General features: G+C 44.1%; 1 long non-coding RNA gene across 1 annotated transcript; it reads left to right on the forward strand.

Moving 5' to 3' along the window:
* The first annotated feature begins 393 nt into the window (after window positions 1–393).
* On the forward strand, window positions 394–7,351 carry LOC141410737 (uncharacterized). The gene is made up of 3 exons (XR_012435525.1): window positions 394–645; window positions 846–923; window positions 6,279–7,351. It is a non-coding gene; the product is annotated as an uncharacterized lncRNA (long non-coding RNA).
* Window positions 7,352–10,026: the final 2,675 nt, after the last annotated feature.

Below are 10,026 nucleotides of genomic sequence, written 5' to 3' on the forward strand. Positions count from 1 at the left end.
ATGTTAGGTCCCTGGATTCTTGGGGCAGGCTGAAGGACCTGAGGCTAGCACCTTAAAACCAGACCCCCTGATTATGACCACTTGATTTTCCCTGCCTCATTGTTTCTCAGCTTGCAAAACAACTCAGGAACTTCCAGTTACTCAACTAGCCAGGCATGACGACCTGTTCCATCTGGTGATCACAGATAATCAGAAACCAGAGACTCTCTCCCTCCCCCATGGCTTGGCCCCTCCTATGAAGCCCACCACTCATTCCAACCAAGCCGCCTCACTCTGAACCCGAAAAGAGTGACAGCCCTGTGGTCTGGATCAATAAACCTTTCCTTTCCACACATGGTGTGGTCTTTATTCAGCAGTACCTTATATCTGGTGCTGAGACCCAGGAGAGGTTATAGGATGCTCTGGCCAGGGGCTGGTCTCTTGGCTTTCGTGTCCTGACCCTCATAAACCCAGACTGCTGAATTGACCCCACGTGCCTCCAGACTGTGGATTTCAGACCTTACTGCCTTGCCGGCTTTTCCGTCCATCATTAGCCTTTCTCTTCCACTGCTCTCCACCTGACCTACTCCTCTCCTCAGACTCAGTGTCACCCTCCTGCCAGGACTGCCTGCTCTGCCTGGTCCGGAAGTCGTAGCGCTATGCCAGGTATGCCTCTCTCTGCCTCTAAGTGGTAGGGGTGCCTACCACTTAGCACGAGGACACCTGGCTAACCATTTGGGACATTTTCCATTGGATAACAAGCCAGGCCAGGGACACTTGCCCTTGGGAACCTGTCCAGGTGACATTCCCACTCTCACTCTCTCTCTCTCTCACTCTCCCTCCCTGTTTTCCTTTCCTCTGCCTAGGATGAGAGCTCAACATCCCCTCCAGCTTACTATGACCAAACGACAAGTGGATGATTCTGCTCTCCTTGCCTGAGTCACGTAAGCAAGGCTAGACCTTGACCCAGGCCTATATCTATATTGGCCTGAAGGGTAAACTCACCAAGGCACCTGCCTCTCTCTCTCTCTCTCTCTCTCTCTCTCTCTCTCCTTCTACATTATGGGGACCACACACTCTAAGTTAGACACATCCATGCCCCTGGGATGTCTTCTCCGCTCCCTTGGGAGCCTTGGTCTCCAAGACAATATAAAACCTAAGCGACTGATTTATTACTGCAACACCGTTTGGCCTTAGTACAAGGTAGACAATCATTCACAATGGCCTGAAAACAGCACTTTTGATCTTCACCCACTTCTAGATCTTGACAATTTCTGCCATCGCAATGGCAAGTGGTCCGAGATTCCATACGTCCAAGCTTTTCTTTCTCTCCGCTCTCTACCCTCCCTGCTCCAGTCTTGCAACGCTGTTCAAGACAAACCCCCCTCAAAATCCAAAACTCTTCCTGACCCCCCTCCTGAAGACCCTTCTCTTACTTTTGTCCTCACGGGCTCCATCTGCCCATCTCCCAACTCCTCCCACCAGTCCTCTACTTCAATCTCTTCTCCCACCCCATCCTTCCCTGATTCAGACCCCCCTTCTTCCACCCCTGCTGGCTCTCCCAAACAGCTGCCACCCTATTCCCCTTCTACAGTGGTCACAATTGACCCTGAGCCATCGGCTCCTCAGGAGCCAACACTGCCACCCTTACTCTCAGCCCCTGCTATGTATGCTGTCACCGTTCTCCTCCCCACCTGCATCCCATACCTCCTCCCAAGCACACCCAGCCCATTTATACACACTCCAGGAAGTGGCAGGAGCTGATGGCATTATCAGAGTTCATGTGCCTTTTTCCATGACTGACCTCTCCCAAATTGAAAAGAGGCTTAGCTCCTTCTCTAATGACTCAGTCTCTTATATTAAAGAATTTAAATACCTAACCCACTAACCCAAGCATATGATATGACTTGCATGATATATATGTTATTCTTTCTTCCACTTTAACTCCAGATGAAAAGGAAAGAGTTTGGTTGGCAGCCCAGGCACATGACGTCCACCACACAGATCCCACTCTCCCGGTGGGTTCTACAGCTGTGCCATATAACAACCCACATTGAGACTATCAGGACCCCACCATGCTAGCCACCCAAAATTATATGCTCACCTGCCTCCCTCCTTGCAGGGCTGCAGACTGCTTCCTATAGGGCAGTCAATTTTGACAAACTTAGAGGAATTATCCAACAGCCAACTGAAAACCCTGCTGACTTCTTAGGGCACCTTACTAAAGATTTAACCTGCTATACTAAGCTAGACCCATCTTCCAAGGATGGAATAATTATTCTGAACTCTCATTTTATTTCCCAATCCTTCCCTGATATTCAAAGAAAATTTAAACAGGGAGAGGCTGACCCTCAACTCCCCCAGGGAGATCTTGTGAAAATGGCATTTAAGGTATTTAATAACTGAGATGAGGCCCAATACCAGCGAAAGGCCCAGCTCTTGGCAGCTGCCCTGAGGCCACCTCCTCCAACTTCGAGATGGCTGGACAACAATTCATGCCTCCAGAGGCCCGCTTCAAGTGCAACCAGACAAGACATTGGGCAAAAAACTGCCCTTCACCTCACCTGCCACCAGGACCCTTCCACGATGTGGCCAAAATGGACACTGGGAGGATGACTGCCCCTCTTTGTCTCTGCATAGTAGGTCAGTCTCCCACTCCCACTCTCAACAGAATGAAGGTCTCACGGACCTCTTGGGCCTGGCGGCAGAAAACTGATGTGGCCCTAGGACCTCGGCCCCCTTCAAAATCACTTCAGAAGAGCCCAAGGTAACTGTCCAAGTAGCAGGTAGGCCAATTTCATTCCTGCTGGACACAGGGGCCAGTAATTCGGTGCTACCCAACTTTCTGGGTAAGCTCTATCCCTCACAGGTCTCTGTGGTGGGAGTACATGGTGTCCTCCACTGGCCAAAAACTACCGGTCCACTCTCTTGTTATTTATCAGCTGTCCCCTTTAGACACTCATTCCTTATCCTGCCCTCTTGCCCCACTCCACTATTGGGAAGGGATTTTCTCTCCAAACTTCATTTCACCTTCTCCTTTACAACCCCACTCAATACTCAAGACCAGTCCCATGTCCTTTTCCTAATGGTACTTACTAATTGCCCTCCCTCGCCAGCTCCAAACTCTTTCCCTCTGTTTCCTGATATAGTAAATCCAATAGTCTGGGATATCTCCTCCCCTTCTGTCACTTCCCACCACTCACCAACTAAAATATATCTAAAAGTCCCTAAATCTCACCCAAACAGGCCACAATATCCTATCTCCCTAAAGCATAGGTGGGGACTAAAGCCCCTCATTGACAAAACCCTAGCCAAGAAGATTCTTAAGCCACCCACTCCCCATGTTACACCCCCATTCTACCTGTCCTAAAACCTGATGGCTCATGCAGACTGATTCAGGACCTGAGAGTTGTTAACTCAGATGTACTTCCCACCCATCTTGTGGTACGCAACCCATATACACTTCTCGTATTCTTTCAGCCACCTCCTATTTTTCTGTCCTTGATCTTAAGGATGCTTTCTTCACCATCCCCCTTCACCCTGATTATCATGATCTCTTTACATTTACATGGGAGGACCCAGCCTCAGGGCTAGCACAACTCACCTGGACAGTCCTTCCCCAAGGCTTCAGGGATAGCCCCCACTTCTTTGGCCAGGCTCTGGAATGGACTTAGCCTCACTTAACCTTCAACCCAATACTCTGCTCCAATATGTTGATGATCTCCTTCTCTATAGCCCCACCCTTACCTACTCTCAGGACCACACTGCCTTACTACTCAACTTCCTAGCACAGAAGCACTATCAAGTTTCACCTTCCAAGGCTCAGCTGTCCCTACCACAGGTTAAATACCTGGGGGTCCATCTAACACTGACCTCCAGACAGATTACAGTAGACTGGAAAGCCCACATCGGGTCATTAGTGGTCCCCTCTACTAAAGGGGAAGGACTTTCCTTCCTGGGTCTAGCTGGCCATCTCAGAACATGGATTCCCATCTTTGCCCTCTTGGCCCAGCCTCTCTATGAGGCTGCAAGGGGCCCTAACTGAACCCTTTGACCCAGCCAAACCCATTAAAACTCCCTTTCTTAAACTTCAACAGGCCCTCTTTCAGGCCCCTGCTCTCTCTCTCTCCCAAACTTAGATGACCCTTTCAAGCTATATGTCACTGAGAAGGGAGGAACAGCATTGGGAGTGTTAGGACAGATGAAGGGTCCCATCTTTGCCCCTGTAGCCTACTTATCCAAACAGCTTGACCCTATTGTCAAGCGCTGGCAGCTTTGCCTGTGTGCCTTGGCTGCAGCAGCCCTATTAACTCAGGAATCCTCCAAACTCACTTTTGGAAAGCCCACCACTGTCCTGTCCCCCCACCAGCTGACTGACCTCTTGTCTCACTGCTGCCTTTTCAACCTGTCTCCCTCAAGACTACAACTCTTCCACCTCACTTTTATAGAAAACCCCAATGTTATTTTACAAGCCTGCCCTCCCCTTAATCCTGCCACCCTACTTCCTGATGCCACACCTCTGGAACACTCTTGCCTGGAATCCTTAGAAACTCTAACTTACTGTCAACCCCATCTGTCAAGCTTACCTCTGCCCAACCCAGACATTTCTTGGTTTATAGATGTCAGTTCCTCATTGGATTCCACAGGCAGGATACAAGGAGGCTATGCCATAATGTCCCTCACAGAGGTTATTGAGTCCAGTCCTCTCCCATGGGGTACCACCTCTCAAAAGGCAGAATGGATTGCTCTAACCACAGCCCTTACCTTAGCTGAGGGAAAGACAGCCAACATCTTTACTGACTCTAAATATGCCTACCACATTGTACACCATCATGCTGCCCTCTGGGAGGAAAGGGGCTTTCTCACAACAAAGGGCACACCCATCACCAAAGGGTCTCTAATTCTTAAAACTGCTAAAGGCCTCTTACCTTCCCACAAAAGTAGCAGTAATCCATTGCAAGGAACACCAAAAAGAAACTACAGAGATTGCCCAGGGCAACACCTTTGCTGACAGAGAGGCAAAAAGGGCTAAGGCTCAGACTCCCCCCCCCAGCACTTTTTATAACCACTCCTAGGATAAACCCTACTTATACATCAATAGAGCAAAATAGACTTATAAATCTAGAACCCATGCCAGGTCCACAAGGATGGTTCCTTTTAAATGGAAAACATGTTCTCCCCAACCCACAATCAGAGGGGGTTCTAAGGGCCAGTTACAAAACCCTTCATATTGGCACTAAGCCAATATGAAAGAAGCCAATATTCTTTCATCCTTCCCTTCTCTCATAAAAAAAGGTTGCCCAAGAGTGCTCCACCTGTGCCCAAGTTTCCCCCCAAGGTGGCCTGAGACCACCCCCTTTCTTCTCTGCTCACCAGCTCTGGGGCTCCATACTAGGGGAAGACTGGCAGATTGATTTTACCCATAGGCCAGCTCATAAAAAACTTATATATTTATTAACCTTGGTTGACACCTTTTCTGGATGGGTTGAGGCTTTTCCTATTACAGGCGAGTCAGCAAACATACTATCTACCCACTTAATCAATGACATTATCCCCCACTTTGGATTGCCTCAGACATTACAATCTGATAATGGTCCAGCCTTCATTTCAAAGATGACCCAAATTGTCTCCTCTACCCTGGGAGTGGCATGGAACCTACATATCCCATATGTAGGTTCAATCATCAGGAAAAGTAGAGAGAATAAATGGAATAATAAAAACCCATCTAAAAAAGCTCTCCATTGAGCTCCACTTACCCTGGACTCAGCTCTTGCCCTTAGCTTTGGCCTGTATCAGTCACCCTCTGAAGCCCTTCCTTTTTGAGCCCCTTTAAAATAATGTACGGCTGCCCATTTCTCTTAGGAAACTTGCCTCCAACAGACCCTGCTCCTTTGGCTGACTACCTGCCTTACCTTAACCTTCTCAGGGAACTTCTCAGAGAGCATGCAGACCAGATCCTACCCCACCCCACAAAGGGCCCACAACAACTTCTGTTAAACCAGGGGATCTTGTTCTCCTCAAGGATCTTCGACCCTCTCTGCTGGGACCTTGGTGGACCAGCCCTCATCTGGTCATCCTCACAATGTCCACCACTGTCAAGCTCAACAGGATTCCCCAGTGGCAGCACCTTTCAAGGATAAAGCATTGCCCACCAATCTCAGACTCTTCCATAACAGCAAAGGATGAGTACTCTTGCATACCACTAGGCCCCATGCAGCTTTGCTTCTCCCACAAACTCTCTCTCTTCCTCTCTTACATAACTTCTCAATCCTCATCTGGCTCTCAATTTTCTGCCATAGGTGAACTTACCAACAACTGGCCTTGTCTACAAATGAAGCCTGGGAAAAAACCGTCAGCATCTGCTCCTGGGGACCTCAGAAACTTCCAAATTTCAGCCAAGCCTGCCTTAACTATGCCCCCACTCTGCATGAAACATCTAGATCGATCGGTGCCCATAATACCAACAAAAGGCTGGAATGTTAGGTCCCTGGCCTTCTTGGGGTGGGCAGAAGGACCCAAGGCTAGCACCTTAAAACCAGACCCCCTGATTTATGACCACTTGATTTTCCCTGCCTCATTGTTTCTCAGCTTGCAAAACAACTCAGGAACTTCCAGTTACTCAACTAGCCAGGCATGTCGACCTGTTCCATCTGGTGATCACAGATAATCAGAAACCAGAGACTCTCTCTCCCCCATGGCTTGGCCCCTCCTATGAAGCCCACCACTCATTCCAACCAAGCCGCCTCACTCTGAACCCGAAAAGAGTGACAGCCCTGTGGTCTGGACCAATAAACCTTTCTTTTCCACATGTGGTGTGGCCTTTATTCAGCAGTACCTTACCCAATAAATCTTCCTGGAAAAGTTTTCTCCAAAACACAGAAAAGGTCATTTGTATTCTTAGCTCATGTTAATTTTGTTGAATATGAGCATTTTTAACTTAAAAGCAAAAACAAAAACATTAAATGCAAATCGGCATTCCTGAAACTGACTGAAAGTTTACAAACAAGGCAGTAAAAATGGAACCATTCTTCACATTTCCCACTTTAAAAGAAAGAAAACAATCTTGATTACATTACGTATAAAATATCAGTAAGGCCATTGGGGCAGCAGCCACATTGTCTCCCTGAACAGTTTTCCTGCCCCACAGTGTTTTGGCTCACATAGTATCAACTCTAAAAAGAGAATGGCATCCTGATATTGTGATATAACTCTGGGTCTTAACTTGGAAATTATGTTTTAAATAAGAAAGTGAATGTCATAACTTCAATGTACACTTAACTATTTTTATCTAATCCTAGAGATGATAATACCTCAGATATATGAGTGACAAAATAGATGGGAGCTTTATTTAAATTTGTAGAGAATGATTAACACCTGCTGGAATTAACAGAAAAATGTAAATATGCTCCTCATCTTAATGCTTCATTCAACTTGAGAAATGCAAAGTAGCATAAATCCTAAACATAAAACAACTAACCCTACTTATGCTTTTTGGCATCCAGATCACATAATGTTGTGCTTGTATATAAGCTTGAAAATGTGTTCTGGGAAGATCAAATTTCCCAGCTAGTTGTCTAAAGGACATTAACCCTCCATTATTTATTAGGTCTATTATAAAAGAAAGTCCTGCATGGTCCCAAAAGAGAAAAAAAAGAATGTCATGGTTCCCAGGAAGAAAAAATAAAAAGCAAGGATTATCCTTGAAAGCAAAGAATAGATTATTTTTTTTAACCAAGTTGTCAGAGGAGTTGCCATGGACACCATTATGGGCCTAGGTTTAAATATAAAGTTTCTCATCAACTACTGTTTTTTTCAGCATATTTTGCTTGTTCTTATTGTGGGTCTCATTGTGTTCTTATTGTTTCTCCTTTACATATGTTTTCAAGATTTAAATAAATATCAGTTTTGTGCTATTGTTACTGAATTACCTTCCTCCCCCCAAAAAATCTTTTGCTTTTTAGTAAATAAACTATCCTGTTTTATGTTCTTATTGCTTCATTGCATGTATATTCATGTGATGTAATAGAAGACAATTCACATACCATAAACTAGTATTGTTTATTATAAATAACAGAATGTAGCCAACTCAAACAATCTTGTAATTATGCTTGAGGGTTGATGTACAGCATATAGTATATTACATTGTTTACTTGATAGGTGATTTATTTGTGTGTGTGTGTGTGTGTGTGTGTGTGTGTGTGTAAAATAAGGAAATATCCATGAAGAGATAAATGAAAAAGAGGTATCTTATTCTTATAAGCAAAACTGATATGGGCTAGCCACAGTATTTGAATTGATACATGTTGCAAACAGTGTTAAAATAGTTTAAACCCAAAATTTGAAAACACTAATAGAAACTCAAGTTGCCTGACATAATAGGGAACAAACAACTTGACTCCTTTTATTATTAAGAAAAAGCAGGTTGGCAAGTGATTTTGCTCTTAGGCTTACAATATCTGGAACGCAAAACCAAGCTCAGCTGCCTGTCCTGGGCTTGTCCTTCTCCCTCCTCCTCCTGGCTGTGTGCCCTTCTCCCCTTTGAAAAGTTACATTTATGTTTTGCATACTATTTGCTAGTGTTAACATGCAAATGAACATTACTGAATGCTGAAGCAGCTCCATGAATAGGAAAGGCGGGCATATGGAAGGATTTGTATCTCTGTTGATGGAATTGTGTCAGGGTTTTCTTGTGGGCCCCCAGCATGAGTGCCACCATTTGCATAAGTGAAGGCTGACTTCCCATTGGAGGGAAAAGGAGAATGCTACATTTCTTTCAACTGAATGTTTGTGAACTAATCACTGCAGAAAAATCCATGTATTATGTGAGTGGATTTAAATAACACTTTAGAAAGGGGTGGTACAGAATTATTTAGTAATCCATTTGACTTCCCTCCTGATCAGCAACATCGTCCCTTTACTTCCCACTTAAAAAGCTGAATGTTCTCAAACTAAAAGACTTCTACATTTAATCGCTAGAGTACAATTTAAACCAGTAACTTGAGATCAGAAGACTCTACAACTTTCAAGAAAATGTTATACATTTGAGCAATTGCAAAAAGAAACCATATAATTTTAACATCCCACAGAGCAGCCATTAAAATATTATTGTCTTAATAGTAATAGACTACTATTACACTACATACAAGAAAATAGTCTTCGTAAAGTAAGTAACAATAACAATGAACTAATTCTTCCAAGATTCCTGTGGAAGCAAATCCAAAGGATAAAAACTCAAAAGGAAGCAACAGCCATTTTGATTTTCCTTTCCTGCTAGAAGGTTGGTCTGGCAGAATGCTCTTCTATTTTTAATCCTTGGGACTTTTTAAATGTAGCTTTAATAGGAAGAAGCATACTTACACATAAAAATATAGTGAAGATTATGCTATGAGTTTTGTGTTGCAATGAAAAGAGAAAAAATAAGATATGGGCAGAAATAAGGCAAATGTGAAAACATGAAAGCAAGAAAATAAAAAAACATAAATTTGTGCTGGATAGATTATAAAAGCAACAGGACTTCTGAAAAGATTTGTCCATAAAAATTTAAGTGGTTAGATGGCCAAGAAAAGTTCCCAGGAAGGAGTGAAATAGGTTTTATTCTAAAGCTTTCTTCCCCATGTGGTAGCTACTAGCTACATATAGCTATTTATATTTACATTTACATTATATTAAATAACATGTAAATATAACTTCCTCACCTACACATTTCAATATTTGATAGCTTACATGTGGATATGCAGACATATAACACTTCTGTCATCACAGAAAGTCCTAAAGGATGAGTGTTATTTACTAAAGTGAAAAGGCCAGCTTTGCACATTTCAGCAAAGGGCCCACAAATGAACACAGAATGGGAAGGAATATGACGTTGAGTTCTTGGGAAAAGAAAAGACTGGTCTGACAGTTCTAGAAATTTTTATGTTGGAAATTAGAGGGGAAAAATATACAGAGAACCTAGCCTAAAATCCTTTGAAACTTAAGCAGATGTGTTGAACAAAGAAGCAACCTGACTAAAAGCTCATTAGGAATGATTCTTCTGACAGTATTGTG

Source organism: Castor canadensis, chromosome 9 (assembly GCF_047511655.1).
Source record: "Castor canadensis chromosome 9, mCasCan1.hap1v2, whole genome shotgun sequence".
Lineage (NCBI taxonomy): Eukaryota > Metazoa > Chordata > Mammalia > Rodentia > Castoridae > Castor > Castor canadensis.